Source organism: Chanodichthys erythropterus, chromosome 3 (assembly GCF_024489055.1).
Source record: "Chanodichthys erythropterus isolate Z2021 chromosome 3, ASM2448905v1, whole genome shotgun sequence".
Taxonomy (NCBI): domain Eukaryota; kingdom Metazoa; phylum Chordata; class Actinopteri; order Cypriniformes; family Xenocyprididae; genus Chanodichthys; species Chanodichthys erythropterus.
The window spans coordinates 59,882,579-59,896,572 of NC_090223.1; the positions used below are offsets into that span (position 1 = coordinate 59,882,579).

Here is a 13,994-nt window from a genome sequence, read left to right on the forward strand (position 1 = left end):
ATGGTTCATGCTCAAAAACCCTCCAATGTGGCTGACTTACAACAATTCTGCAAAGATGAGTGGGCCAAAATTCCTCCACAGCGCTGTAACAGACTCGTTGTAAGTTATCGCAAACGCTTAATTGCAGTTGCTGCTGCTAAGGGTGGTCCAACCAGTTATTAGGTTTAGGGGGCAAGCACTTTTTCACACAGGGCCATTTGGGTTTGGATTTAGTTTTCCCTTTATAATAAAAACCTTCATTTAAATATTGCATGTTGTGTTTGTTTGTGTTATCTTTGATTAATACTTAAATTTGTTTGATGATCTAAAACATTAAAGTAAAAAAATAAATAAAAAAATCAGGAAGGGGGCAAGCACTTTTTTCACATCACTGTATGTGTGTGCAAGATTGTCCTTTTAAGTCGTTTTGAGTTCGGGAGCACGTTGAACAGCACTGTCCTGTGACGAAGTCCAAGGCAAAATAATTCCACCAGGTTGGATATTTCCACAAGGATAAAAAAAAGTTACAGACCAAAACAGGGAGTGAGAATGGCGCAATCGTGTTTAATTATCCAAAGAGAGCATTTTGAGTGTTGCTCCAGAACGCCGGTAAGTCCACTTCTTTTATGGGAAATGTCATGATCCTGATTACATCACAGGGATTCTCTGATGCATTGTGGCGGAACTATCATGAGACAAAAAAAAAGGAACACAAACACTTGACGGGGCAACAGAAAGACAGGGGAACACATTTATTCACACACAGCTGACACACACACACACACACACACACACACACATATATATATATATGCACATATTGACTGAACCACACATGTTTAATATTTTTAAAATGTAAATGAAAAGAGGAAGATTTATAGTTAGGTTTATACCATTCTGGTGTTTCATAGTTTGTTTGGTTATAAATATACATGTAGTTAAGATAATCATTGACTGCATTGCCTGAACCACATGCATGGGTATTAATATGTTAATTTTATTGTTGCCTAAAATATACATACAGAGATAACTGGAGTGGCCAGAATATCAAATGTCAAGTGTCCCCAACTAAGCAAACCAAAGGCGACAGCAGCAAGGAACTCAAACTCCAACAGGTGACATCAGGTGACAAACAGGTGGCAAATAGGTGTTAAAATCATAGCTGTCAATCCTCCCGTTTTTTTCGGGTTTCTCAAGTATTTTAGCTCTTTTCCCGCTGTCTTCCCGTTTTAGTATTTTCCCATAAAATATCCCGTATTTTTACGCTCTGATTGTGTTAACTCAGAACACGCAACTATCTGTGTCTGTGAAGTGGCTTGCACTTGACCATGGGGATGCACGTAGGCTATGCATGCGCCAAACGCGTCTTTCCGTGCTCATGGAGTTTCTTTGAAAGGCTTGCGGGAATTGAAGTATATAAATTGTAATGGACATCGGGAGAAATGGGAACACGGGGGCACTGCGATGCGACCGCAAAGGGCACTTTCACTTTCACGATCAAAGTGCACGCCACTGATAAGCATTGTAAATGCAGTATTACAGTATACACATAGCAATTAAACGCACAGTTCTCCTCTCGTACGTCCTCCTCACTGGACGAGGCAATATCACTTTCGTTTCGCTTTCAGATATATCTTTTATAGATGCCATCAATGCTTTTAGCTTTCTAGATGTATTTACCGAAATCAAAACAGTCCATAAACTATAAATCCTCACGAAAACTTCAGTCAAGCCAGCTCGCATCAACCTGAGAGATCAGCCTCCAAATTTCTCGGTTTCTGAATGGGCGGTTTGGCTTGATTGACAAACGCTAACGTTCGGGCATGATTTATATACCATCATCGGCCTGTCCTAAAACGTTAGCACGCTTTGATAGATGGTTTGAAGATCGCGTGTTTCTCCGTTCGAGAGCGCATTTCCGTTGATTTTTTACGAACGAAAGCTCACAGAAACATGAAAATGAAAAGGGTCTCATTTGAAAGAAAATATCCTAAGCTAAAAGATGATATAGAGTGACTGATTGAAGCAGCCCTTATCAAAAGTGCGGGGGTCGATTTCTGTCTTTTCAAAACTGTGGGGGTCCTGACCCCCTGTCCCCCGTGCCAACGTAATATTCGTGTAAAAAAATCCCTTATTTTGGGGATGGATTCGGGGAAATCTCCCTTATTTTCAGTGTTCAATGTTGACAGCTATGGTTAAAATGGAGAAAAAAACCTTGGGAGAAACCAGACTTAGTCGGGGGGCCAGTTCTCCTCTGGTGAACAGTGCTTTGTTGATTTATACATTCATTTATACATATACTATTGCGCAATGGCGGCGCCAGCGACCTGTTCGTCTTGAAAATGAACACTCACGCAGTGAACGACTCACTCTCCTCACGCAGCGAATGACTCACTTTCCTCACACAGCCGGTGACTCACTTTCCGCAGCCGGTGACTCACTTTCCTCACGCAGCAGACGAATCACTTTCCGCAGCCGGCGACTCACTTTCCTCACGCAGCCGGCGACTCACTTTCCTCACACAGCCGGCGACTCACTTTCCGCAGCAGACGAATCACTTTCCGCAGCCGGCGACTCACTTTCCTCACGCAGCCGGCGACTCACTTTCCGCAGCCGGCAACTCACTTTCCGCAGCCGGTGACTCACTTTCCTCACGCAGCCGGTGACTCACTTTCCTCACGCAGCAATTGACTCTCCTCACGTTTCTGTCAGGACCACTATCGTCAAATATGATAGATTATGCATAGAGTTTGTATTGACGGTATGGTTCTGTTCTGGGCAAGAACTCCCTGCGCATCCATGCAGCCTAACATGGATAAGAGCAGGGAGAGCAGCAATAAACCCCCCAGGGTAACAGAACAGGACCAACATGCAGATATCATTAAATGTCATGATTTATCTGTACTTTTACTTCGCTACAATGGGCAACGTTCCTCTCGTTACTTTATATTAATTCAATACTGTAAATGTTAAGAAATGCGTAGTTTATTCCATGCGCGCTGTCTCTTTTTTCATGAACGATGCCCCATTCACAAATGAATCACTCTTTTGAGTCGATTCTGTTCAAAGACTTCATCAAACAAGTTAGTAAAGCTGTCTAAATTGATTCGCGAATCAGTCTGAATGATTTGTTCAGTTCCTGCACGCGCTGAATCGTCTGAAGCGGTTTCTCACTCGGAGCGTTGGATGAAGTGGCAGTGGACCTACAGTCAATTAAAAGCAAATCTGCAAATGCATCCAATTGTTTGCCAGCGATGAAGACCTTTATTAGTTGAGCTGCGTATGCTGTCTGTGAACAATTCCACAGGTAGGCCTATCGATTTCATTTGATTTTACTTCACGATACAGCCAATAGCCGACATTTTACAACCAAACAGATTATTACGTCACTATAACAAAAGTATGTAGTATTTCTTTACCGTTTTTATGGGCATATATCTTAATTTATACATTCATTTATACATATACTATTGCGCAATGGCGGCGCCAGCGACCTGTTCGTCTTGAAAATGAACACTTTGCGTTGACACAGTTAAGCAGTTTACACGCGCCTGCTGAAATATACATTTGATTACATTTTGGAGAACAGACCGAAGAAGATCCATCAATGTGTAATTGATCATTGTATGTGTCAAATTCAGATATGAGCGCGAGCACATATAAAGAGTTTTCTCTCTTCTTTAAAATGTAACGTTAGCTGTATACGTTATTAATATAGTAACGATACATTTGGGTTACAGATGCTAGAAATAATGCTTGTCTCTTCTTTGTTTGTTTGTTGCAAAGATATCTAATTATGATAATAAATTAAATATCTATTTAAATAATAAACATTAAATAATAACATGCTAGTGTGTGTGTGTGTGTGTATATATATATATATATATATATATAATAAAAGTAAGTAGTAACGAGCTACTTGAGTAAAATTTTTATTGGATACTTTTTTTCTTACTCAAGTAACTATTAGGATTATTACTTTCACTTTTACTTTGAGTAAATATTTCTATAAGTACTTGTACTTTTACTCACTTTCCTCTCGCAGCGAACGACTCACTCTCCTCAGCTGACGACTCACTTTCCTCACGCAGTGAACGACTCACTCTCCTCACGCAGCGAATGACTCACTCTCCTCAGCTGGCGACTCACTTTCCTCACGCAGCCGGCGACTCACTTTCCTCATGCAGCCGGCGACTCACTTTCCTCATGCAGCGAATGACTCACTCTCCTCACGCAGCGAACGACTCACTCTCCTCACGCAGCGAACGACTCACTCTCCTCAGCTGGCAACTCACTTTCCTCACGCAGCCGGCGACTCACTTTCCTCACACAGCCAGCGACTCACTTTCCTCACACAGCCAGCGACTCACTTTCCTCACACAGCCGGCGACTCACTTTCCGCAGCCGGTGACTCACTTTCCTCACGCAGCAGACGAATCACTTTCCGCAGCCGGCGACTCACTTTCCTCACGCAGCTGGCGACTCACTTTCCTCACACAGCCGGCGACTCACTTTCCGCAGCAGACGAATCACTTTCCGCAGCCGGCGACTCACTTTCCTCACGCAGCCGGCGACTCACTTTCCGCAGCCGGCAACTCACTTTCCGCAGCCGGTGACTCACTTTCCTCACGCAGCCGGTGACTCACTTTCCTCACGCAGCAATTGACTCTCCTCACGTTTCTGTCAGGACCACTATCGTCAAATATGATAGATTATGCATAGAGTTTGTATTGACAGTATGGTTCTGTTCTGGGCAAGAACTCCCTGCGCATCCATGCAGCCTAGCATGGATAAGAGCAGGGAGAGCAGCAATAAACCCCCCAGGGTAACAGAACAGGACCAACATGCAGATATCATTAAATGTCATGATTTAACGTACACATATTCGAGATTAGTCTGATTCAGGGGAAATAATAAGGCCAATCTTGACTGAAGAGAGGAGGAGCTGGGGATGGAGGAGGGTAATTTGCTCCTGAGAAATGCAATAGCTGCTGATAATACTGAGGAGCTTATATATAGATTCCATAATAGGCGTCATATTCCTATAGGTAAACGCAAGTCACCTGGGAGTCAGCTGATGCAAGCTTGACTAACGTGACCTGCCAGAACTGACGCTAATGCTAGATTTCTGTCAGGACCACTATCGTCAAATATGATCGATTATAGAGTTTGTATTGGCGGTATGTTTCTGTTCTGGGCAAGAACTCCCTGCGCATCCATGCAGCCTAGCATGGATAAGAGCAGGGAGAGCAGCAATAAACCCCCAAAACAAACCATATGCTGATATCCCCCAACACAAACTGAGTGCGAAAATCTGAATGCCATTTTTCCTTAAATGCAGTTACCTGAATGAGCCATGAGCCTAGCTTTTTTTTTTAAATAAATGGGGGAAGCTTACACCCGTAGCAGCAGCAATCTGTTACAACAAGCATGTTGTAAATCACAGACTAGTATTAAACTAGTGGTAGTCAGGTTGGGGAAGCTTACACCCGTAGCGGCAGCAAATCTGATACAAGAAGCATGTTGTAGCGCATTTAGTTAGCGATTTTTATATAACATATATGCTTACACCGTTAGCAGCAATCTAGTCGGGGAAGCATACACCCATTGCCTAATATAAAATTATTATTATTTTATTTTTTTTATTTATTTATTTTTACTTCTCTCTCCTATTGGGGGAAGCTTACACCCCTAGTGGCAGCAATCTGTTACAACAAGCATGTTGTAAATCACAGACTAGTATTAAACTAGTGGTAGTCAGGTTGGGGAAGCAGCTCTGAGTTGGATGCAGCGTGCAGCTAAGAAATTAAATGCAATGCTTCCTCATCATGAGCACGATTTCTGCTCCAGTCGGGCCGATTCCTTTGGCTGCGAAAGAGAAGACTCCCATGATATCACACTCCTTACAGGACCATCAAGTTCGACATTGTTAGGGTTGAATAAGAAACCTCTGTATTTAAAGAAAAGCATGTTACAATACTCTGATAAGTTTTCAAGCCACAAACATTTGTTCACTTATCACAGAATGTTGCGATATGATCGGATATCATAAATAGCATAAGTCTAAGACAACAGCTTAAGATAACATGTACTTGAATAAACTTACCACAGTAGTGCTTATAGTATGCAGTAATAGACCCTTTTCACATGACATCACACAGCTTCCGTTAGGACTCGAAGCAGTGTATCCTCACTTCCGTCAGCATAGTGGAATACTAGCGCGACTCGAATGAAGTGCACTCAATATTTGTACATATGCCACAAATGTGGTTAAAGGATGACTGCAGTCGCCCAATTTCATGTCAATTCAAGGTGAGGTATTTGGCAGCTGCAGATCTCAAACAAACTTACCGATCGGTGCGATTTGCTGCTTAAAGTCGGAGGAGTTGAATACGTACTGAAGCCATACATGCACTTTATTGCAGATGAAGCTGTTTATATATATTTGTGAAATAAACGCATGTTTCCAACATTTACGTGCAGTAAAAAACTATTGATTCAAACTTTAATGCACTACTTATTTCAGTGCCTACTACAGGCCTATGTACAATGAAGATCAACATAAGCTTATTCTTTTTAAATATCAAAGTCTATTTTTATACTTTTATTTCGATAAACTGATAAAACTGACTCATGTACATGGCATTTTTACCATAGTAAAAAAAAACCAACATTGTAATTCGTCTCTTTATTGCAGAACAAGATCGTTGCATACAAAAATATATATAGAGGATTTACAACAATACTCATTGTTATAGCAGCAAATGAACAAAATCAATTTTTTTCTCCAGGGAATAACATTAAATGAACACATAGGCTACTTCCATTTTGTATTTTCAATACACTTCTTAGAAATTATACAATCTTAATATATTGCAGCAGATTAGTTTAAACTGGTATGATGTAAAATTATCTCAAATCTTCACACCATTAATTCTTTGGAGTATTATATGTGTTACTTCCAGATGTCCATTATTTGTAAACAAATCTCACAAGAACAATATCCATTATCATATAGCCTACCAATTTCTAAAAATAAAGATTTTTTTTAAAGACAATATTCTTGTTATTCCAAATAGGCTAACAGATTTGTGTGGACACACAATCGTTGTGATAAAACTCAAATCAATGACAACATTGCTAAAGTTTCTGCTCGTGGAAACCCTAACCAAGGCAGTTACAGAAAGGAAATAATAAATATCATTACCAGAAGAAGCCGACTTTGTAAATCCTTGACATAAACCGTTTGCATTTAAAGTTATTAAAGCATTTTCCCGAGAAGTCACCGGCGCGAAGGTAAGACGGAACAACTGATACACTGCTTTGCGGATAGGTGGAAGTTAACTGACGTCATTGTGAAAAGGGTCTATGACATTAGAGCTTCGGTAACAAGCAATACTTTAGATAGCCTTAAGTTCAGCTTGTTCTAAATAGCAACTAGACCTTTAAGAACGAGCGTTTCCAGTGGCACTATAGCTTTAAGAAAAACAATGTTTACTATGTGCTGCACCACAACAGAAAAGCCGTTTGCACCATGAAACTTTGTTTTCTGTCTCTACTGCAAAGTTGTTTGAATCTGCAACGTATAGCGCTAAACACGGCGATCCGACCAGTGTGTATGTTGCTATATACAAACGAAAGCGCCCCGACCAGCGTGTGCGGCGATCAAGCCGGTTGCAAATGACAACAGATAGTAACGCACATCGCCAAAAACATTTTTACTGAGAAGGACTAGAAGCCTAAGCAAGAGTGATAGCTTTAACAACATCATGAGTTAGCTTTAAAACAATGAGCATTAAAAGGAACTTAGCTTAGCTTCGTGGAAACATTCAGAGATGAAGGAGAGTGAAATAGCCGGCTGTAACGTGGATGTTTGATCTTGTCTTGAAACGCTTCTTCATGCGGGGAGTGCAGATCATCTGAACTGCCAGTCCATGTCTAATTGCAGTGATGCGAGAAGCAATGCTAACCTTAACTCAGTCATTTCCAATCAGTTGGCTTATGATCAATGCAGTGAATGAGAGGTGAAATCCACAAATCCCTCTCGCTAAATTCCCGATTGCACAATTCCTAGTGAGATGATGCTGTTTGCCTGTCGAATTCGCCATTTAATTTGCTCCCGAGAAATGCAATAGCTGCTGATAATACTGAGGAGCTTATATATAGATTCCGCAATAGGCGTCGTATTCCTATAGGTAGACGCAAGTCACCTGGGAGTCAGCTGATGCAAGTTTGACTAACGTGACCTGCCAGAACTGACGCTAACGCTAGATATGAACTGTATTTGGTCAGGCACAGTCCAGTACATTATAGTCAGACTTATTTTTATGTTGAAATAATGAAGATTTCTGTGCCACCCCAGACTGGGTGCTGGCCCTTGCCTGGCCACCCCTATGAAAAAATCCTGGCTCCGCCACTGCATTCCGTGAAATAGAATCACCAATAACTAGGGCACTTTCTACAGGATTCTCAGTGGGTGCATCACTGTGTGGGGAGAACCTGTTTGATGACCTTACTGGAACGGAAGAGTGGTGTTTTCCACAGTTAGGCCACCTCACATCACCCAAGTGCCCTTCACATTTATGATGGTAAAGAATCGCTGTGTGTGATGATGGTGAAGCAGAAATTGATGTGTAAATATTGTCTGTTGTTTACCCAGTTTATGAATCGTAAATAAATACAACATACACAGCAGACTTGAATTGACTTGGCACATGAACATTAAACTCAAAGAACATCAGATCACACTTAAAGCTAGACAAGACAACTATGAAACATAAGGGCTATTAATACAAAGCAACTATTGACAAACAAGGAACACCTGTGATCAATCAAGACAATCACCCAATCACAAAACAGAACTGAATAACCACATGACTAAATTAAGCAATGACATGTCACATTAGGCTTGTTCGACTTGCTGTAAAGATCGGCTGCCGCCCAACAAAAGCAATGCATTCAGGTTAGGAAATTTGTCCAACTTTGAACGGTGCTGCAGCCGCTTTACGATCACATGTCCCATCAAAGTACCGTGAGAGCAAAACAAGACCAGCTTATTCCAAACAAGATGGCTACAATCAGCGCAAAAACATGTGGTCTGCCATGAATGATGTTGGTTCAGCACACTATGGAAAGCAAAAAGTGTCTGATCTGATGGCCGTCTCAGCTTGCTCTGCTCCTTCCTCACTGTTCAGAATGGTTTGCGTCTGTAACTGTATAGCGTTGTTTTGAATCTCTAACTTTCATTTATTGTTAATTATATTATCATTACCTTATATATAATATTGCCTACCACATTAATCTGACATTGCTAGCTTTTAATCTTTTAATTTAAATCATATTACAACCCGGTTGCATCTCGCTAGCTTGTTAACTTGTCATCAGTCTCTCGCACGCTCCTTTTTCAACGCGTTCATCAAACATCTGTGGTAAGTCGGATCAGTCTACAAATATGGTTAGTCATGTCATCCTCTCCCTTTATTGCAAGTTGCTTGTCACAGGATTTATGTCATTAAGTCATAAATGTAGAGAAATAGTCAGGCTGACAGAATCACAGAATTAGAGACACGCATCCAAACTTTAATTGAGGATAGTAAGAATGCAGGGGCTTCAGATTCTGTTTTGGATGCGACTAGCTTAGTAAAGTCTGTACATTGTTCATTGCGCTAAAGAATGTGGTTTTCACATGGAAGAGCAGAAAAGAGACACAGAAAACCTGCATCTTTCCTGCATTTTTCCCACAGAACACAGACTTTCCTGCATTAATTTATAGACGGACTGTTCTATAAATTAACATGCTCATCCCCAGGAAATGGTACCCATTATTACTGTTGTTGTATTGCACTCATTGTATTCACATAGTTTTATGATACATTTAAGGTAACTTCAGTTATGCCATGTTTAGTGTCTGTGGGTTTGTGTCGGGAAGATTTAAATGCTTGTGTATGCGGTATGTCCATACCTGTGTAACACATCAGTATTACAGGAATCTTTAATAGTTCTTCTTCAAAAACTCAGCCAGTTAATCTTGCTCGGTCGTAAAAGCCCTGACAGGAGGCATGTTGTTGTCTATGAGAGAGAGAAAGAACTCCCCACTAAGAGTCAAATTAACAGCTTAAGTTGTTCCATAGCACTTTATCCAACGCAGAAGATACTGGCAACAACTTCAGATCGAATCATCAAGATTTCTCCTCAGATTTCTCCTTTTCCACAATCTTTCTTTTCTGGAAAAAACCTTGCTGAAGTAGCTCCATAGGAACCTAAAGTAAAAACGCAGGATGAGTGAAGCCATGACGACTTGAGTCCGGGGGCCCAACATCAATAAAGACATCCAGTGCTAATAAGTGCAGTTTGAGGATCCTAACACAACATGGAGTTAGCATTTGGCAGAAAAGCGCCAAGAGCAGCCCAGAGCTGAACAGTTACAAAATGACATAAAACAAGGAAACTCCAAAGCCTGACGACATCCCAAAAAACATGCTAACGCCATCATATATCATAAATACAAAGGGATGAACAAGTAACTAAACAAGACACTACTGAGTCTCTACTGAGAAACAAAAAAATACAGGAGGAATGTGAAGAAAGCAAGTGTGGATGTATACAATAAGAAAATGAAAAGGCAGAAAAATAGAGAGGTAAAGAAAGCAAGTGAGAATGGACAAATCACTTGTGATGAACAACCCAGGATGAAGTCTTGTGGAAGATGAACATCTGATATGAGCCACATTTAAAGTTCGTCTGAACAGCCTCACCCAAAAAAACACAACAAAAACTTATTTTGAGCAGAAAATCAGCTGCAATGTGAATACAGCCTTAATTTCACACAGATACTCTCTGGTGCCATAAGTATGATGAAAGTTTTTTGTTGTTGTTGTTACAACAGAGGCCGTCAAATTTTAATGTTAAGTATGTCAAAATACACTAAATACAGCATTAACATCCTGGGTATATCCTATCAGCCCAATGTTACATACCAAAGAGGTCAGATTTATAGATGTGTATTTTACAAGCTAAACGTGTAATAAAATATCAATGAACCAAGAATTGGGATGTGGATTAAAGAAATGGCATAAAGTATGTCAATGGAAAAAATAACATTGTCAAAAAGAAACCAAATGTTTTTTAAAGATGTCGGTAAACCATTTAATAATTTTTTAATGTTAATGTTGTTAACCTGCTACAAGAAAAAGCAGCTTTAAGGGAGTAGGGTAGCATCATGATCTCCTACATAGACCTGTATCTTTAAAAAAAAAAAAAAAACTTTTTTTTCTTCTTCTTTCCTTTTCTTTCTTTGGGAATGGGGGGTGGGAGGGAGAATAGGGTCAACATGTTTGCTGTGACTTACATGTTATTTATTGTGTAATCTGATGTGATATGCAAACTGAAAATACAGTGAATATATTGTTAAAAAAATACAGTATTAAAATCCCTGTGAACTGGATGTTGCAAACGACTTTTCTCCAGTGTTGTGATGTATTTCCAAGTGAAACGGAATATTGAATAGAGGGCAGGATTTTATTTTAGCGCTCCTCCTCTCCATCTCTCTCTCACAGCAGACTAACGGTCGGAGGGGAGTGGATTAAGCGTTTTCAACCCAAGCTGTCAAACTGATGTCATTAGAGAAGGGGCACTGTTGCAGAGGGGAGGAGCATTTTCAGATTGATTAAATATTACGAAGCCAAATTATTTTTTTGTGTGTGGATTGACTTGTTCACCACAAAACTAGCAATTTGAGGTAACAAAATAAATAAGGTCAATTTTGATTCTACAGCGACACAGGACACAATGAAATGACGTCCTACACTGCGCCATGATGTATGCTAGTACGTCATGTCATTGTGTACGGCATTGCGAAAGTTCAAGTTTTTTTGGACGTACGTTGAATGCATATGGCTGTCCTGCCAGAAGCTTGTTATTTTACTTTATAATGCTTCAGAGGGCCTGGAGTCATATGGATTAATTTTTTTTATGGATGGATTCATTTTTTTGTCTTCAGAAATTTGGCAGCTGTTCACAACCATTATAAACCTTGGAGGACTAAGGATATTTTTAAATATCCTTTAAATATATTTATATTTTAAAATAAATATATTTTAATGGTTATTGAAATGCTTCCCTCAATGTGCCTTAGGGTGCAAATTACACAGCAGCCTTCAGGAGGTCAGAGAGTGGGGGGAAGAAATTATAAAAATTATATATTATATATATAGTCGATTGTTAACAGTTCATGAAACCCCCATTTTCCCCTGGTCGTTCACACCCCAAAGCTCAAAATCTCTGTGAAAATGGGTGTGTAAAGCTCTGGAAAAGTGGGAGCGTAGAGAGGGGGAAGAGGGGTGAGAACAAGACCTACAACACTCTCATTATACAGAATAATGAATATTAATATATATGAGCACGGATAAAATGACAACAAACTCCCAAGCACAAGGGCAAAAGAATATTTAAAAAGGGCTAATAATAGGCTACTTTGATTACATTTACAAGCACTGCAGTCTCATGATAAACAACACAAACACAGAAAGAACAAAGACAATTCATTTTTTTGTCAATTTTTCTTTGAATTGTCAATCTAAATCAGTCTTTTGTCTATTAGAATGATCATGTCATTGTGATAGGCCACACCACTGTATCGGTGTCCAGTTTGCACATATAATTTATTTGAAGAAGACTTGATAAAATATGTGTGCATAACTACGCCGTGCTGGTTCATGTTTGGTGCAGGAGAATACGTGAAATGTGTCTATAAAAACTGTAAACATGGATACTTAACTCTGTATGAGCTTGGATCCACATGGCTAGCGTTGATAAACACAAAGCGAAACTCCGTGCTGAAACCGATCAAATAAACGCTCCGCCTGTATATCACAACAACAATTGTATTTTTCATGTGTTCATATTCAAACTCCAGTTCTGACTGCATCATGGGCAAAATACAAACAACACTCATGTGCTGCTCTGCTGAGGGAAACATACATATGGCTTGTTGTATGTCCGAATGCAGAGGTGAATGAACACAATTTTGTGACATTTGAATTCTCTGCTGTAATGTGATCTCATGCGAACATATTTTCCATTTGTGTTGGTAGATTACAGCAAAACAATCCTCATGCACCCAAGCTTTTTCTCAGGTCGTCTCGCAGGAAAACATATTTTTGTGTTGTAGCATTGAGGAAACAAACACCAACGATATGTCTCTGAATGACAAGAGACCGAGGCGAGAGAAGTGATGCTTCCTCATGCTGAATATTGAATATCGCTGAATACTGATGACGTCAGATTTTGTGACATTGCTCCGACTTTGCTTTCCAGACGGGAGGACAGAAATTGCTCTAAAAAAATAATAATAAAATTAATGAGCACCTTTAGTGTTTTCAATTATGTGCGGCCTATACATATCTGTCCATAGCTCAAAAAACGTGTTCATGACCCTTTAATGTTAGTTCTTAATGATACCACATTTCTTTAGTTTAATATCATAAAAATTGGCATTTGTTGAAAATTACATAAGCCAAAATTTGAAAAGGCTTTTAAAGTATTGTTAGTTCATGTTAACTATAGTCTGCAGGATAGTGTTAATTTATCCACAACCTTATTAAAATGTTCCAGTACATTAAACATACTAATGCTTACATGGAGGGACTACCCTAGAATATCATGCACTTTGCCAACTTTTTCTTATTTTCACTGGCATTTCTGGACTATTGTCGAAGACTAGTGCATCTTCAAGTCTAAATTCATTATGAGTAAAATACTTAAGTACAGTTAAAATCAGATATTCCAATTTTTTAACTCAGGTTGTCTTAAAATTGGTCACTTTTAACTTGTAACGGAGTAATTTTCGTTGTAAAGTATGTGTACTTTTATTCAAGAATTGTTTTCAGTTCTCTTTCGAGTTAATCCTTATGTGGACCTTAAGGTCCCCTTTAAATATGAAACTCTTTCCACACTGATCACTAGGGCTGGGCGATATATCGCATGCGATTCTCACGCGCATTTCGTCAGTAAAGCCG

The 13,994-nt window shown here is 39.7% G+C and overlaps 1 pseudogene; it reads left to right on the plus strand.

Moving 5' to 3' along the window:
• The window catches only part of LOC137005151 (uncharacterized), a 1,346,463-nt pseudogene that overhangs the window by 96,166 nt on the left and 1,236,303 nt on the right, over window positions 1-13,994 (plus strand).